A 19,234-nucleotide genomic window follows, 5' to 3' on the forward strand; every position below is an offset into this window, starting at 1 on the left:
GGCTTAGCCTAGCTCAGGCCAGGGGCACAGCAAGGAGCTTGATAAATACTTGCTGAATTAAACTGAGAATCATCCCATAAGCTGGAACCTGCGGTTTGCTGCCCATCTGCTGGGGGTTGTTCCAGCCATTCCCAGAAGGGGAATTTTGCATGTGATGACCACAGGCTCTGCCTCAAAAGTAGGGTAAGAGTCCAAGTAGGGTAAACTCCTGTGAGACCCAGAAGATTAACCTGCAAGAACAAATCATCATAAAACCTTTATTCTTCCTACTGAAGCCATTTTCACATGTGGTTCTCTGTTAAGAAGCAGGATAGTCTACAGCCATGCTACTCTGAATAAGTCTGATCCCGTCTGATCTCAAAAGCTAAGCAGGATTGGGCCTGGTTAGTACTTGGATGGGAGACCACCGAGGAAGACCAGGTGCTATAGGCATAAAAAAATAGAAAAATAAGGGATTGTAAGCTGACAAGGTCCTTGCAATCTGTGAAGTCAACCAAGGGTTTCCTTGCCTAAAAAAAAAAGAAAAGAAAAGTAGCAGGGTAGAGTCATGTTTATTTCTACATTAGTGAATCAACTCTCAGTTTTTATAAAGCTTTCATATCCTGGAAAAAATAGTTTCTGTGTGTGCATGTGTGCATGGGTGAGTATTTTTTAAAAATTTTATTTATTTAAATTAGTTTCAAGTGTACAGTACATTGGTTAGACATCCATATAGTTCATAAAACAATCCCCCAAATTGCTCCCTCCCTCCCCTGGCCCTCCACCTAGCTATCATATTAATGCTAACTGCGTTCCCTATGCCATGCTCCCCATTCCCGTGACCAACTATCAACTACTAATTTGTACTTCTTTAACCCTTCACCCCATCATCCCAGCCCTCCATCCCCTCTCCCCTCTGTCCATCACCAAATTGTCCACTATATTTGTGAGTCTGTTTTTGATTAGTTTGTTCTCTTTGTTCCTTAGATTCCACATATAAGTGAAATTATATGGTATTTATCTTTCTCTCACTGACTTGTTTCACTCAGCATAATAACCTCTAGGTCCATCCATGTCATTGCAAATGGTAGGATTTCATTTTTTTTAATGGTTGAGAAATATTCCATTGTAAATACATGAACCATAATTTCTTTATCCAATCATCTGTTGATGGGCATTTATGTTGCTTCCATACCTTGGCTATTGTAAATTGTGCTGCCATGGGTGAGTATTTAAAGGCTAAAGAAATTAAATTCCCTAGGAGCTCAAGATTCTTTGGGGAGTTTTGTGTATGTAAGTCTAACACTCTGCAATTTCAGAGATGTGATTCTCTCTTTAATACCTAATCAATTGTCATCTTACTACCTCCTGTAACACATACTTGTGATTCAGTCTTCTTAATTTTAAATTTCTTTTGAAAAGCAAAAACGTCCCAGTAGGAGGGAAGATTTCTGATATATATATATCATTTTTAGCTTCCTTTGGAGTGACCTGCATTAGCCGTAACCTCTTTGTTGGGAAGAGGAAACAGCCAGCTGCCCACACTGCCAATTTTTGTACTTCCATTTGTTTCTAACCTGCCAAATGGCATGGATAGAGCCCTGAACATAAGGCCAGGCAGGGCTCCACAGTCGGAAGGGCGGAGGGCCTAGAGCTTGGCAATGTGTTTGGCAAAGAGTACTCTGCCAAGCCTGGCTAGGAGGCATTTGGCAAATGGAGGCATCCAATGGCCTGCAAAGCACATCACAGTCTGAGGACATAGAATGGATTCCAAGTTGCCTACCACCAAGGACTTGGGTAGGAATGGTCAAATCAGACACTTCCCCAAGCATGGCCAACATCTAACCAGTTTAATTTGGAGATCTCTATCCAGGTCACAGGAGTAGAGCTTGTCTATAATTCCCACATCTTTTTGGAGTTATCAGTTTTTTCAAGATATGTGCCCCATTCTATGAGAGCTATTGGACCATTTCCATTAGTCAGAACTACCAAATTCATCCCTTTTCAGGAGTCTGCTTTTATTTCCCTCTGTGGCAGTCCAATTTTATTTTTATTAGAAGTGAAATTCTATGCCTCTCTCAAGTGCATTTCTCATCCATGGGAACGTGTTTTCCTCTTTAGGCTTTGGACAGGCGTGAGATTTGGAGTTTTCACACCAGCTGGAGCCATCTCTCTTCTACCAGGAGTAGATGCGATCCGGAGGTAGGGTTTGGCATGAATTGAGTCGAGTCGCCTCATGGGCTTTCTCAGCACCCACGCCATTCTATCCTACTCTGTCGCCTTAGCACTGCCAAGAGAGGCTTCCATCTTCCCCCAAGCAATCCCTGAGCAAATATCCCAGGTGGAAATACACCCAAGGTTTAAGCAGAAATGCAATGACAAGCCTCACATCAATGTGCCACTTGGATATTTTCAGATTTGAAGGACTGCGATCATTTGTTTCCTTAAAACCCCACTTTGCAGTTGGATTCGACGTAGTTGGGGAGAGAGTACTTACAGAAATATTCCGGGACTGGAATCTCAGTGCCTCCCTGTTATTTGTTGGACTGAAAACCCGACTGGCAGGAGGAGATCTAGGATCTCTAGACAGGGAACCACATCTGACATACCTTTGTTTCTGCCGTGACAGCAACAACATACCTGCAAAAGGCACGTGTGGCTCTCCTTGGTCTTGGGCTCTAGTTAATCATGATTTAATTAAAACTGGTAGGCAAAGATGATTTCCTTTTTATAGTCTTGATTACATGTTGAGCCTGAGCCTGATTCCAGGACATTAGCCCATGGAGTCTGGAGTCTTGGAGCCTGGAAGGGAAGTGCGTTTCACTGAAATAGCTCTGGGTTCCCTGTGTGAGTTGTTTGTTTGTTGTTGCCTCTAAAACCTCATTTGGGGACTCAGCTCACTGTCTGTCTTTCGGAGAGTCCTGTTGATGCTGGAAGTCTCTCTTCCATGAGCTGGTGACAGCAAGGCAGCACACAGCTGTGAAAACACAAGGGCAGAATCAGTTGGACTTGGGAAATCTCTCCCTCAGAAAGTGATAAGGCAGAGAGACTAAATCAGGAACATGCCCACACTTGCTCCTGACCTGAGAGTGACAAATTAGGCCTCAGGAGAGAGGTGGGTTTTTCAGACATTTCTCACCTTGTGTCTCTACACCTGTGTCCTGTGGAACCACCGACAGTTGTTTCAAATATCCTTTGAGATACATCTGGAAAAGAGATTTTTACAAGCCCCATCTGTCCTGCTTTGTGATCACCCTCTGTGCAACTTACTCTAACATCCTCCTGCTTCTTGGGAAAATGCAATTTCCTAGTGAGAAATAGAGTCCCCCTGCCAACCTGCACTGGCCCAAAGTTAGCTGCCCAGGTAAAGCAAAACCAGCTGACTCTCTTAATAAAACAACCTGGGTCTGTCACATGGGCAGTGGGAGGGGAGGGGAGGCTGGGCTTGGTAGCCCTGATTCCTGTTTTCTGATGCTGAACTTCTCCTTGAAGATTGCTGGCAAGCTACCACTGTCATCACCACAGTGGCCTCAGGCAGCATCACTCCTCTTCTAAATCCTAATGACTTGCAGCTCTTTGCTTACCTCCCTGCGGGCAGCAGCTGGCAACAGGCAGAAATATTTAACCAGGACTTTACTACAAGCTCCTGGAACACACTAGGGAAATAAACACACACACAATAACTGGAAGCTCAATCCATCTGGGCCCCTATGGGAGGCCTCCTGGACCACCTCCTGTAGCCAGTGGCCATCTCCACTTATGGCTCTGGCCAGCACACCCAAATCCTGCAACTCCAGGCTCCTCCAGGGATGCTATGCCTCTTCGGTTCCCGTCTTCCTTCCAAAATACAGTATCTTATCAGATGACCATCTGCTTCCATAGATGATGTTCCTCACTCCCCTTGTCAGGTTTCTTGGCCCCAGACTCTCATTATCAAAATCCAATACCAGTTTCACAGGCTCTCCTGTGTACTCTGGGTTGCGGTGGTGGGTGGGCGAAGGGATGAGGTCCGTGAAATCAGTGTGTTTCCTTCTAGAAGTAGTAAGTGGCAAGCAGTAGAGGTAAGTAGAAGTGGTAAGATTTGGGATATCCAGCAAATCTCTCCTCCTTTTCTTCCTCACTGGCCGAACTGTCTCACACCAACCTCCTTTGGTGAGTGCCTGGCTAAAGGATTGAAGACCCCTGTTAAAAAGCAATTCGTTTTCACAAGAGATATAACATATTTAATCATTGACAGTATTTTAATTCCCTATGCTTATTTGTCATTGTCTTTTTCCTTGACTGCTTCTCCTTCATGATGTAAGAGCCCTGGAGAGAAGAGCTGTGGTCTTTTTTTTTTTTTTTTTTTTTAATGTTTATTGCCCAAAATTCAGTGTGGCCTACAGGAGCGCTCAGCAAACACTGCATGAGGGGGTTGTGACCAGCAAGGGCTATTTTGTGATTGTCTTCTCTGGAACTTATAGCCTGGAAAAGAGACAAGGTTAGACCAGTATTTTAAAAATCAGTATTAAAAACCATTATTAAAAAAATAGACCAGTATTTAACAATTAAACTTCAATAATTTATATTGTAGATTCCATTGCATCTCATTAAAATAAAAGTTTTTAGAGGCTAACTGTGTCTGGCCTGTGCTAAATACTGAGGATTAAGATGAAAAGACTTGGCTCCTGCACTCAAAGGGTTTACAACTCCACATGTAAGCCAAGCCAGGCTTTATTAATAATTATTTTTGTGCTTTCCTTTATAGTTTACCATATGTGAAAGCATCCATAAGAACTATTTCTTTTTGCCTATGTTTGAAGTTTTGTATGAAAATAATAATACTGCATATGGTCAGCCCTTTGAGTCTGGCTTCTTATGTTTGTGGAATTTATCCATGTTTTTTTGAGTTTTCCATTGCTTTATTGTATTCCATTGAAAGATGATGTCACAATTTATTTGTCCCTTCTACTGTGGGTTTCCAGTTTGGGACTATCACAGCCATGAGGCATGAACACTCTTGTACATGTCTCCTAGTCCCTGTGTGCAAGTATTTGTCTAGGGTAATTATCTAGGAGTGGTACTCTTGGGTCACAAGCTGTGTATCTTAAATTTTACTATGTGTCATTTCATCAAAGGCTTGTAGTACTTTCTACCCCCACCAGTTGGGTAAGATAATTCTCATTGCTCCATGTTCTCACCAACATTTGGTATAATCAGACTTTTTATTTTGGACAATCTGGTGGTTATAATTCTCATTATAAATTAAGAAGAATCTACATGTATTCCAGATATTAGAACTTAGAGATATCACAAATATCTTCTCCCAGTTGAGGCTCCTATTTTCCCTCTCTTTATGGTACTAGATGAATATATAATTTTAATTTAATGTAATCGCCTTTAGTAATCTTTTCTTTTATGGTTAATACTTCTTATGTGTTGTTTTTTGTTTTAACTCCTATGCCCTATGATCATGAAGATATTCTTATATATTATTTTCTTTAGAAGTTTCCCTTTAATGTGGGTTTTTTTGTGTGCTTAAAATTGATGTGTCCCAGAACAATTTATTGAAAAAGCATTATGTCCTCATTGGTATCCAATATCTCTTTATCCATATATCTGTGGATATGTTTCTTTATACTCTATTCTAGTCCACTGAGCTATTTGTCTCTAAACAAACAGCACTCTATCTTAATTACATAGCTTTATAATAAGTCTTGATACAAGGCAAGGCAAGAGCTACTACCTCGTTCTGCAAGAGTGTCTTGGTTTTTGTTGGCCTTTTATACTTATAAATATTTTGGATCAGCTTATAAAGCTCTATGAAACAAACAGATAAGTAATCCTTTTTTGATTCTAAAAATTGTGATATAATTGTTATGTAATGTTGTATAAGTTTAAGGTATATAACATATTGCTATGATATACTTATATACCATACTATTATTACCACAATAATGTTAGCTAACACCCTTATCACATCACATAATTATCGTTTCTTTTTTGTGGTGAGAACAATTGAGATCTAGTCTCTTAGCAACTTTGAGGTTTATAACAGTATTATTGACTATAATCACTATGCTGTGAATTAGATCTACAGAACTTATTCATCAAAGAGTTGCAAGTTTGTAGACTTAAACATCTCCCAATGCCCCAGCCCCCAGCCCCTGGTGACCACCATTCTACTGTTTTCATGAATTTGGCTTTTTTAGATTCCACCTGTAAGTGAAATTATATAGTATTTGTCTTTCTATGTCTGACTTATCTCACTTAGCATAACACATACACATATACATATTTACATTATCTATCTATCTATCTATCTATCTATCTATCTATCTATCTATCTATCTATCATCTATCATCTGTCATCTATCTATCACATCTTTAAAAATTTAAAGATTGAACTACCACATGATCCAGGAATCTCACTCCTGGGTATAGATTCAAAGGAATTGTAATCAGTATCTCAAAGAGATATTTGCATAACCATGTTCACTGCAGCATTATTCACAATTGCCAAGAAATTGAAACAGCCTAAGTGTCCATCAGTGGATGAATGGTTAATGAAGATGTGGTGTATTTATATATCATGAAGTATAATTCAGCCTTTTTGGATTTTTATTGAGATTGCATTAAATTGATACGCTATTTTTGGAGAGAAATGACATCTTTAAAATAAAAAATATTTTCAATCTCATGATTTGGTATCTTTAGTCATTTATTTAGGTCTGTTTAAAATCTCTTAATAACGTTTTAATTTTTCTCAATAGAGGTCTTTTATTATAATTATTCCTAGTTATTTTTTGATATTTGTATTTTTAAATTTTTAATTATTTGTGGCTGATATATAGAAAGGCAAATGATTTTTGCACATTATTTTGGTACCCAATAATCTCGCTAAAGGCTTTTGTTGATTCTAAAGATTTTTTCTATAGATTTTTTTACTTTCCACATTCACAGTCATCTAATCTGCAAACAATATTTTTTCCTTTTCCCCCAATCTTTATACCTCTTCTTTCTTTATATATTTTTAAATCATGCTCATTAAGTTCTTTAGTGCAAAACTGAACAAAAGAAGATCCTTGTCTTATTATCAGTCACAGAAGGGAAAACTTTCAAAGTTTCACAATTAAATATGACATTTAACACAAGAATAATATGTATATTAATATAAAACATATATAATATAGATTTATATGTAATATATAGATATATAGATATGTATGCAGATATACATATATTTATTTTAAAAGGTGGGGAAGTTTCTATCTATTCGTAATTTTCTGAGATTTAAAAATATTATGAATGTATATGAACTTTAAAAACACCTTTCTGTATCTTTTACATTAAAATTCCATGTAGTTCTTTAAATATGGTAATGTGGTGAATTATTCTACTCTGTTTTCTAAAATTAAATAAACCTTGCATTTCTTAAGTAAGCCCCAATTTTTAATACTGTTAAGTTAGCCTGTTATTTTTTTCTGGGGGAAGAAACATTTGCATCTAAGTTCATGAATGGGTTTGTCTTATAATTTTCTTTTTTTCCGTACTATCCTTGTCAGATATGGACATCAAGATTAATTTAGAAAATTTTACATAAGGTTGGAGTTATCAGTTCCTTAAAAGTTTATTAATACGTTAGCCTAATGTTTTTAGGAGAGGAGATTTAAATTATTGGATTTCTTTCTATATTGTTTGAGTCAATATTCTTATTATATTTATATGCTATATAATATTTATAGTGTTAGTTTGTATTTAAATTATTTTGAAACTTTTCAAACCTTTGGAAAGTTTCAAGAATATCTCAATGAAAACTCATATACCTTTCACCTAGATTCACTGGTTGTTAATATTTTGCCACATTTATGCTCTTCTGCTTCCTGGGACTCTCACTCTCTCCATCTTTTTCTCTCTTTTTTTTTTTTATACACACAAACACATACATAACTATACATACATGTACGCACATTTTACTTCCCTGTCATTTAAAAGTAGACATAATATCTTACCCTTAAATATTTCACCATGAAGTGTTTTCCTACTGCCATTCTCAGCTAATTTGACATTGCTATCACTCTACTATCTAATATACAATCTATATTCATATTTTCCCTAATTTCCAATAATGTTATTTATAGGTTTTAATTATTTTTATTGACTTAGGATCCAAGAAAATATTACACATTACACTTTCCATTTCTCCTTGGCTTCCTTTACATCGGTTAATTCCCAAGCCTGTTAAAAATATCTTTTATAACATTGACAGCTTGAAGACAATTTTCAGTTTAAGAATTTATTTATTTTATCAGTTTTAAAATTTATCAGCATAAATTATTATATCCTTATTATCTTTTTATTGTCTACAACACATGTAGGTTTATATTCTTTTTCATTTTTAACATTATTTATGAGTGTTGTATCTCCATTTTTCTGGATTAATCATGCCAGATTTTAAAAAAATTTATTTCAATAATTTTTCAAATAATTCAATAATATTTCAAACACCAACTTTGACTTTATTGTTCTTCTTTTCATTTTTTGCTTTCTGTTTCATTATTTTCTCTTTCCTCTTTATTATTCCTTTTACCTTACTTATTTTGGGGATTATTTTAATGTTCTTTTATTGACTTCTTATGCTGAATGCTTAGCTCATTAAATGGAATAATTTTTATTTTCTAATACAAGCATTAAGGATATAACGTCCCTCCAAGAACTGCTTTAGCTATTGCTAAAATGTTTAATATTTAATACTTTTGTTCAGTTTTGTAATTCTGGTATGTTTTCTTTTTTTGAATTATGAGTATTTTAGTTGTGTCTTTAAATTTCCAGACATAAAAATTTAAACCACTTATCTTCTTATATTTTTGTTTTTGTTTCATAGCTTATTTGCATTGTAGACAGAAAACATGGTATGTATGTCAGTCTTTTTAATTGAATTGAGACTGGCTATATTGACTAATATAAATGGTTCTTATGTATTTGAAAAGAATACATATTATCCAGTTGTTGGGTATGATGTGCTATAACATCTTTTTTATTTGGCTTAATAACTTTGGTATTTAATTTTTCTGTATCTTTGCCAATTTATTGTCTATTTAATGTTACCTACTAAAAGAAGTCTGTTAAAATTCCCTACTATGAATGATAAATATTTCTACTTTTTCTTTATTTCTTTCAATATTTTGCTTTATTTCGAGGTTCTGGTATTAAGAACATAGAAGTTTACAATTGCTTTATCATCTTTGTGAATTGAACATTCAATATTGGTATAGTGAAACTTTTTACCTTAAAGTTTACTTTGACTGGTATTGATATAAATACTCTAATTTTCTTTTGGTTAGTATTTGCTTTGTATGTCTTCATACATACTTTGAATTTCATCTTACCGAGTCCTTATGTTTTAGGCAATATGTTTTAGTTAAACATCTTGAAATCAGTATATAGTAGAATTTTTTTCCCAATCAGACAATCTTTGTTTTTTGATGGAAGTTATTCTATTTACATTTTAAAATATTTGTATTTATCTCTACCATTTATCTCTACCTGCTAATTATGTACTTTCTATTTGTTGCACTTTTTCGGTTTCTACCTTCCCTATTCTTTTCTTGTCTTCTTTGGATTGTTTCAACCGTTATTGCTGGTGGTGTTTTTCTTCTAATTTTATTTTTTTTGGTATACTTTTTGGGCAGTTATATTTTCTGTGTTTACTCTTTCAGTGGTTGCACTGCTATTTTAGCATACATACTTAATAAACTATGACAATTTCTAGTGACCTCTTTACCTGACCTTCATCCCACAAAACTGGCCTGGAACCACACTGACCCAAGCTGCATTCAGAAGTTCACTAGACTCCTACAGAGAGTGGCCTTTCCAGCTCCTAGTTCTAGCAGCTTCCTCCAGTACCTCCCAAATTCTGAGATGTGATGTCTACCTAATTGTGGCCCCTTTAATGCCCAAAGGGTGAATTCTAGCAGGTCTTACCAGCACTACACCTCAGTAACCGCTCTGGTGTCCAGCAAGCCAAACTCCGCACTTTCCAGCGATGCTTGGATCTCAGTCCTGGAGGAAGTGTGGAGGATTCTTCCCTGGGCATTCTAACCTACCCAAGAGATTGTGATTGTTTCTCATATCTGTTATTCCTGTATTCTTTATAATTCTTTTCCACTCTCACTAGCCAATTCCATGTTACTCCAGTTCCCTTTGAATAATTCTCTATATTAAAATTTCTCTGTTCGAATCACTGCGGGGTTTCTATTTCCTGACAGTACTCTGACTAATATATTTTCTATAATATGCGTACTATTATTGTCCAATATTTTAATTCTATCTCATTTCCTTGAAAATTGACATTGCTGTTGTTATTTTGTACTATGAATATTTGTTTATATTTAAAAAGACATTTATCAATAATTTTGCTCTTCTTCCCCACATTTGTATTAGTTTTCTATTGCTGCTGTAATAAATTGCCACAAACGTAGCGGCTTAAACAACACAGATTTATTATCTTACAGTTCTATGATCCTGAAGTCCAAAATTGGTCTCATTGGGGCACAGATAAAGGTGTTGGCAGAGCTGCATTCCTTTCTGGAAGCTCTGGGGAAGATGCATTTCCTTGCCCTTTCCAGCTTCTAAAGGTGGCCACATTCCTTGGCGTGTGGCTCTCTTTCCCCATCTTCAAAGTTAGCATTTTGGGCCAAGTTTTTCTTATGCTGTCATTTCTCTGTCTCCCTCTTGTACATTTAAGAGCATCGTGATTACATTGGGCCCACTCAGATAATCCAGGATAATCTCCCTATTTTAAAGTCATCTGGATGGCGACCTTAATTCCATCCGCTACCTTAATTCTTCTTTGCCATGTAAGATAACTATTCTCAGATTACAAGGATTTGGATGTGTGGACATCTTGGCAGTGGGCGGGGTGGGGTGGGTGTAGGGAGGAGCATTATTCTAACTACCATGCCATTTCTTCTTGCAATTCAGAGTTTCCATCTGTGATTATTTTCCTATTCCTTTGTATTTTCTGTTAACAAGAATAATTTTGGTGATTACCTTTTTCTTTTCTTTTTTGGTATGAAAATGGTTCATTTCATTTTTATTGTTGAAAGACAGTTTTGCTGGACGGAGTACTATAGCTGACAGTTCTTTTCTTTTAAGCATTTGGTGTTCTAACTCCTACTGTCACTACAGAAAAGTCAACCTCAAATTACTTGTTTTGATTAAATTTTCTTCTATTCCCCCTTTCTCCTTAATTATTTGAAAGTTATTTATTCTATATCTGATCTTTCACTGCTTATCCTTAAAATCGCAACAAGAACACTTGATGAGCGAAGTCTAAAAGTAATCTATATCTCTTCTCTCCTTTTAAACCGATACATGAAACCTAAGCTCCATGTTATTTTTGCTCGGTATTTTGTTACTATTTCATTTATACACAACTCAAATGTTTATTATTTTAACTGTTATTTTTATTTTATCATTTAAATCTTGTTTAGATCTATGCACATATTTCTTATTGGTCACTATTTCTTCTTTCATCTTAGTTTTCTTCTGTGAAGGCCTGTTGGTAAACTAGCACTGTGTGTCCAAAAGTGTCTTTATTTCATATTCACTCCTGAATAACAGCTCAACTTTAAATAATTTATCAATTAGAGACATGCTTTAAGTACTTTGAAGATTCAGACAGCTGATTAGTTTATATAAAGAGTTTAAAGAAACACTGATCCCTGTTTATAAAGTACAAAATTTCAAATTCTTGTATACGATTTGTATTATGTAAATCCTCGAGATTTAAATGGTGTAGTTGCTCTTTGAAAAACCCTTTCTCTCTCTCTTTCTCTCTTTCTTTCTCTCTCTTTCTCTTCTAGGTAGCTTCAATATTAGATCAACCTTTAGACCAATTTTAGAGAAATGTATTTAGTTTGAATTTTAATAGTCTGATTTAAGAGTATTCATCCTCAAACTCTAAATTAAAAAAAAAAAAACAACCTGTTATTTTTTACAGTGCAGTCAGTTTCCAATATTCAATTGCTCTTGGACTAAAGCAGGAATGGAGCCACGCTTTGCCATTTAGGCAAGGCATTAGGTTTTCGATGTTCTTCAATTCCTCTGCTGGCAAATACATACTGTTTATCATGTACCATCCACCCGACACTGCTTCTTGACATTCCTGATATTGTAGAACATCGTGCGAAGGTGATATAATATATACTGTCCCCTTTGGACACATGATTCACTACACATAACCATGCCAACCTGGAAAAAATTTCTTAAATACTAAGAAACTGAAAGACATAAAACTCTAAAATTACTTAGGTGAAATGATTTCCTTGAAACAGTCTGGCAAGTCAGATTGTTCCCCTTCGCCTGGAAGGCTGTGAAAGAGGGAGAGAAGCTTCCCCTCTTCAAATCAGGGAAGCTAATGAATGTTTATCCCTTTGTTTCTCTTTCGCAGGGAACTCCCCATTGGGCTATTTGTGTGGAAGGCATTTCCTGACTTCTAATCCTGTCAACACCAGGCGTTTTAAGCACAGGTGTTTGTATACTTATTAACCCTCATTATGTAACTAGACATGATGCGGAGAAAGAGCTCTGGACCAGGACTCAGGAGAGCTAGAATCTAGCCCAGGAGTGGGACGTTGAGCCGGTGATGTAATATTTCTTTGCTCCCACTTCCCCATGTACAAAATGAAAACTATACCTGCACTACGTACCTCTCAAGATACTCTCATTTTCTACCACCACCCCCACCAGTAAGCATTATTCGAGTTTTTTAATAAGGGTCTCAGGCTACTTAAAAACCTAAATTCTAGATTTTTATGAGATGAGTGCACATTTGATACAATGGTTGGTGAAATAGCCAAGTAAAAATGATGTAGAAAAGAATGCTCTGTTCAGAGAAGGTAAATCTTTCATTCATTCATTCATTCATTCATTCAATAACTATCTAGCACTGACATGCCAGGCACATTATTCTCTCCTCTTCTAAAGTCTATACTATATTGGGAAGAGACAAGAAAAATGAGCAAGGAAATTCATAAGAAAGTATCAACAAGGAGTGATTATAGAGAATTAAGAGAGAGAATTAAGAGAGAGTAATTGGGTAGCTTCTCTGGAGAGGTAACACTCAAAATGATATCTGAATGTCTTGTAATGATCAGAAGAAAGTACAATTCTAGGAAGTGGTTCAGCCGTAAGGCCAAAAAAGAACTTGATATGTTCATAGGACCAAAGGCCAGTGGAAAAGGAGAGAGTGGTCTGAGAAGCAAGCAGGATCAGATTAAGTAGGGCTTTGTAAATTAGACTAAAATGTTTTTCTTTTATTTCAAATGTGGTAGACAGCCTTTTGGATTTTAAGATAAACATATACTAGAGAGTTAGAAGACATATATCGGAGATAGGACTGAGTGAGTTAGGTGGAGAGGAAGAGGGAAAGACTATAGCTAGGTGTATTTGTTTACTGAGGCTGTCATAACAAAGTATCACAGACTGGATGGTTTAAACAATTTATTTTCCCACAATTATGAAGGCTAGAAGTCTGAGGTCAAGGTATTGGCAGAATGGTTTCTTCTGAGGATTCTCTCCTTGATTTTTGATGGCTGTCTTCTCTCTGTGTCTTCACATGGTCTTCCCTCTGTTACATGTGTGAGTCCAAATGTCTTTTTCATATAAGGACACTAGTCATATTAGATTAGGGCCCACCATAACAACTTCATTTTAACTCGGTTACCTCTCCAAATAAAGTCACATTCTGAGGTACTGGGGGTTAGGACTTCAACATATGAATTCAGGGGTATGTGCAGTTCAACCTATAATATTAGAGAATAGAGTGTAAGCAATGGTATAGAAGAAAAGATTGGCATGGTGCCTTTTGACAGTCAGTGAAAACAGTAGCCTGGCCGGAGCATAGTTTGCACATAATGGAGTCATAGAAAGTCATGTTATCAGTGGAAATGGTGGCTAGGCTGGTGAGGGTCTTGAATCCTGGTTAAGGAACTTCAGCCCTCTGCTGTAGATCACGAGGAGCCTTGAAGAGTATCTGAGCAGGTGGGGAGAGCTAGGAATTAATGATGAAATAGTTGGCTGTGTGAAGAACATTCAGGAGAGAACAGGGATAAGGGGAAGCTTGGGGTTTTAGGATGCAAGTTAGGCCCTTAGAGACAAAAAGGAAAGAAAGGAGGAAGGAACATTCCCAGGGAAGAACTGTCAATAGTGATTTAGACAACAGGAACAGGACTTGCTCCTGCATAACTATGGAAGCACACTGAAAGTCAAAGACTGCTATACACAGCTTGTGCTAGGATCATGGTCAGTGTGATCAGGGCAGCTCACTGATCTCTAGCCACACCCTGCACCTACAGCCTTGAGGGAGGCTGGACACATTGTCTCACTTGACTAGAAAAACATGACTTTAGAGGCAGACAGAACTCAGTTCAAATCCCTGCCCCTTCGTTTATAGCAGATATTTGATCAAACATTATTCCAGATGTTCCTGGGAGGGCGTTTCTGGATGAAATTAACATTTGAATTGATAGACCGAATAAAGCCAATGGCCCTCCCTAGTGTGGTGTCCCTCATCCAATCAGTTGAAGGCCTGAGGGAAACAAAAAGGCTGACCCTCCCTGAGTAAGAGAGAATTCCTCTGCCTGACTGCCTTTGAACCCAGATGCTGGCTATTTTCCTGCATTTGGATGCTATCTGAACTATCTGCTCTTCCTGAATTTCAAGGCTGCCAGCCTTTGGAGTGAAACTAAATGATTGGTTCTCAGGCCTTTAGATTTGGAGTGGAACTACACCATTGGCTTTGGTCCAGGACCCAGATCTTGGGACTTGTCAGCCTCCATAATTGAGTAAGCCAAATCTTTATAATAAATCTCTTTCTACTATCTATCTATCTATCTATCTATCTATCTATCTATCTATCTATCATCTATCGATAAAGATACATATACATATCTATATATATTTTTGTATATCTATATCTCTTTACATATATGTTATATCGGTTCTGTTTCTCTGGAGAACTCTGACTAATACACAATGTACCTTAATCTCTTTGAGCCTTGGTTTCCCTTTCAGAGTTGTCGGAGGGCTAAACGATGCAGAGTGTATAATATCTGGCTCATGGTAGCTCCTCAAGACATGGCAGGTTCCTTCTCATCATACAAAGCCCTGAAATAACAGAACAGATAGATTTAGGTACTCACAGAACATCTGAACTGCTCTAGCAGGGCATGTGGGCTGATGCTTCTTGTGACAGTGTTGGCAAAGGTGCTAGTGGAGCTGGAGCTGGTGTGGTTCCATGTGTGTCTGTATCTTTCCATGTTTTTCCTGCACAGGAAAAAAGAAAAAGGACAGCAACAACCTGTGTGGCCCCGGGTGAGTTTCCACTATCACTATCAATGGCTGTATTTACTGTGTCTCTACCATCTGGCAGGGAAGGAATTCAGCATCTCACAACTTATTTAACCTTATAAACAGCCCTGTTACATTAGTCCTAATTTGTAGATGATAAACTAAGGTTTAAACAGAATAAGTAGCTTTCTCGAGTGAGACATAGTTAGAAAATGGTAGAGCTGAGTTTGGAATCTAGGTTTGTCTGATTCTAGAAATCATTTTCTTTCTACTAAGCTCTACTGGTTCCTTATATTGGTTTCTATAAGTCTCAACATTAGAACTACAGAATGATATTAATTACACATGACTCACCTCAACATCCTTTCCTTTTCCCAGTCTTTGTTGTAGGGAAGAAATAAGTGTGTTCTAGTTACTCTTGATGTGTTATAAACCAATCCAAAACTTAGCAGCATAAACAACCATTTTCTTACACTCATGGATTCTGTGGGTTAGAAATTTGGGTAGGGCATAATGAAGATGGCTTGACTATGTTTCTTGATGTCTGAGGCTCAGCTGGGAAGATCCAAACAGCTGGAGGTGACTCAGCAACAAGGAAATGGAATTATCTGGAGATTCTGAAATGTCTCAAATGTTGGACTCAGCTGGGGCTGTCAACATATCTACTTGTGGCCTTCTCGCATGGCTTGTGATCCTCACATGGCAGCCTCAGGATAGTTAGACCTTGCACGTAGAGGTCCAAGCTCCAAAAGTGAGCATCCCAGTGAACAAGGCTTCATTGCCTTTATGATCGAGTCTGAGAAGTCACATAACATCACTTCTGCCCAATTCTATTGGTAGAAGCTATCACAAGCCAGCTCAGATTCAAGGAGAGGAGAAAGAGATCCCATCCCTCCATCCCTGAATTTTATGATTTTTTAATTTTTTTAATTTTTTATTTTTTAACCACCGCAGGGTATAAAAGTCCAAGGAAAATATAGGAGATTGTACAGGAATAATTTCTTGCTATAATCAATGACATTTTTGTTTTCAGCCAGGGCACTCTGCCTTGCCAAGCATAGAACACTCATGTCTAAACAATGTTAAACATAAATTGGATTTGATTGTGAACAAGTTTTCTTGCTTTTTCCTGAAGAGAAATGTCTAAATTTTAAAAAGCTCCTTGGCAGCAACAGAGTCTGCACTAGTAACAAAACATCTGAGAGAAATGTTGAAAATTCTGTAACCTGTCCAGTAGCTTGTGGGTCATGAAGATCTGGCTTTGCTCACTTATGTGGGGGAGGAGAATAGTAAATGACTCCAAGTTTTTTGAGAATCAGCTTTTCAATCTTTTTTTTTAAAGTTAAGTACTTTTGGTTGAATTAAATGTGGGCCATGTAGAAAGCCTCAGTTTAATTTTTAAAATAAGTTTCCATATGCTGGTATAATTTATTTATTTTCTTCATTTATCCAGTTTAAATTATTCAGGGACTGTGTTTTGGTGCTTAATTGGGCAAGGCATTAATGGCCCCGGTGAAAATGAGATGGAATGGCTGTATTTATGTCAGGTCTGTTCCTGTTAGATTCTATTTTTTGGAACAGGAGACTTATTTATTTAAAACTATTGACCCAAATAAATTGTCTGAGATTCATTTCTGCATCACCAAGTGGGGGCCTTAAACTTGGGGCTTAAAGCAACCAAGGCCTTAAATTATCCGGCTCACCATTTACTTTTTGAGCAAGGGCTTTAAAGGAACATGGCTTCATAGTGAGTCAAGAATAAAGGGTGCAACCTTGACAAATTCAGAAGTTTGTATCACTACTTTGGCGACAATTGGCTATTTAAATGGTCATCATTCATTGATAATAGGGGATGAAGATTAAAAAAAAAAAAAAACTGAATCCCCCAAGATACCTTTCTTGATTCAAAACTATTTTTGTTGTTTACTTACCCTGTATGCTTCTCTCCAAACCATGATGTATGAGAGAAAGATGGACTTTGGAATTACACAGAAATGAATTTATATTCCGCACAATTATGTGAATGCAGATAAGTTACTCAAGCATTCTTGGCCAGTAATTTGGTTACAATAAAATAGGGAAAAAAATATATCTGTTGTTGCAAGGATTAAATGAAGTATTGAATGTAAAAGCCCCATTGCGAAGCCTGGCACTGAGTGAATGGGGATGTATTAGCTATTGGGTTGTTTTACCCACTTTTTGCATCAATGGCCCAGCAGAAGCAGAGGGCACAGCAGTGTTCCATACAGGTAATATGGTTTCGAAGCTCTTGTGGCCTGAGTATTTCCAAGGCCGCACTTACCTTCATCTCTTCTAAGCCAGATTGTTGGTGCCTTTCTCCCAAAGAAATTGGGGTATGACTGGCATTTCAGACACTTGGGAAGTAAGGATAAGAGGGAGGCACTTTTACACTTATTAGACATTGACCATGTGCCAGGCAACATACTCAGTGTTTCACATACATTTTCTCATTTACTTTTTGTAATGAATTTATGAGAAAGTATAACCCTCCTTAATCAACCATCCTAAAACAGTGGCTTAATGCAACAACCATGTATTATTTCTTATGAGTCAGCTGGGCAGCTCTGATGTGGGTCAGGCTTGGCTAACCTTGGCCGGGCTTGCTCATGTGTCTGTAGTCAGTTTGTTGTAGAAAAATCTGACTGGCAAGAAACCAAGCAGCACTCAGGGAGTTGGAGAACTCAGGTTTATTACACTGGCGGTCCCAGAAGAGCTAGTGCTCCGAAGATCTGGGCCCTGAGCTCAGGGGTAACCTTACTTTTATAGGGCTTAACAAGCAAAGGCCAAACATCTGTTATCTAGACAGAACAAGCAAAGGGGAGGGTGAGTCTTCAGTTGATCTCTAGGTCAACCCTGATCTTCGACCTATGTGGCAAGCATGTCTACAGAAGCAGAACAAAGAGCTGGTTACGAGGTTAGCCATTTGAGTGAAAATTCCTCTTCAAATTGGTGGGTCAACTGGTTACAGACCAAACTAGGATGGCGTTGGCTGGCTGGGACAGCTCAGCTCTACCCAATGTGATCTCTCATCCTCTTGCAGGTTACCCTGGGCTTGTTCTCATGGTGGTGGCAGGCGTCCAAGAGAGAAAGAGGAACCATGTTTGTTACTGTCCTACTGGCCAAAGCAAGTCATGTGGCTGAGCTCTGAGTTAAAGTGGTGAGCACATCCAACGGGAATGGATTCAGGGAGGCATGAACAAATCAACTGGGACAGTTGATTTTTCACAATAGGCATCATTATTATCCCCAATGCTGTACCTCTTAGGCACTGGACTGCTCCCTGGTGTCTCCTTCTGTTATGTTCTTTCCTGGTGATCTACTACACGGGGTGGGAATGTTTTCCAATCAGCTGTACTTCCCTCTCTCCCATTATTTGGTGTACATTTGAAATTTCATGTAAAATTTTGGGACTAACCAAGTGGTCCTAATGAAATCCAGTAGAATGACATCAGGGAACAACACCGATAAGTCAGTAAGGTAAGTCTACTTACTAGAGAAAATGAAGGGGAGACAGATATGCAATTGGATTGAGCGTAAATAAAAGAAAATGATACAACTTTATATTTTCCTATTTGCCAGTTTCCCCAATTTTGTCTGGGTCAGCTTTCCCCTCTCAATGCCATCCTTTCTGAATTCTTACACCAAGTCTGGAAAAGGCAAGATTTTGGTCTTGGCCTGGGGCATTGATTAGCTCTTTGACCTTGGGCAAAGAAGTTAACTAACTTCTCTGAGCCTTCATTTCCTCATGTGTGCAATGAAAATAATAGCACAGATGTCGGTTACGCGCAGGTGAAGTGCCCTGCCTGGTCTGAGCTGCCATGATTCACAGCTGCCCCCCAAGCATTTCTTGAAAATGCAGAAGACTTGGCTTTCACAACCGCAGCAGCTTCAGGTGAGCTGC

General features: G+C 37.6%; 1 pseudogene; it reads left to right on the plus strand.

Moving 5' to 3' along the window:
- Positions 1–313: 313 nt before the first annotated feature.
- On the plus strand, positions 314–432 carry LOC120582519 (uncharacterized; annotated as a pseudogene).
- Positions 433–19,234: the final 18,802 nt, after the last annotated feature.

The sequence above is a fragment of the Pteropus medius genome, unplaced genomic scaffold (assembly GCF_902729225.1).
Source record: "Pteropus medius unplaced genomic scaffold, Ma_sr-lr_union100, whole genome shotgun sequence".
NCBI classification, from domain to species: domain Eukaryota; kingdom Metazoa; phylum Chordata; class Mammalia; order Chiroptera; family Pteropodidae; genus Pteropus; species Pteropus medius.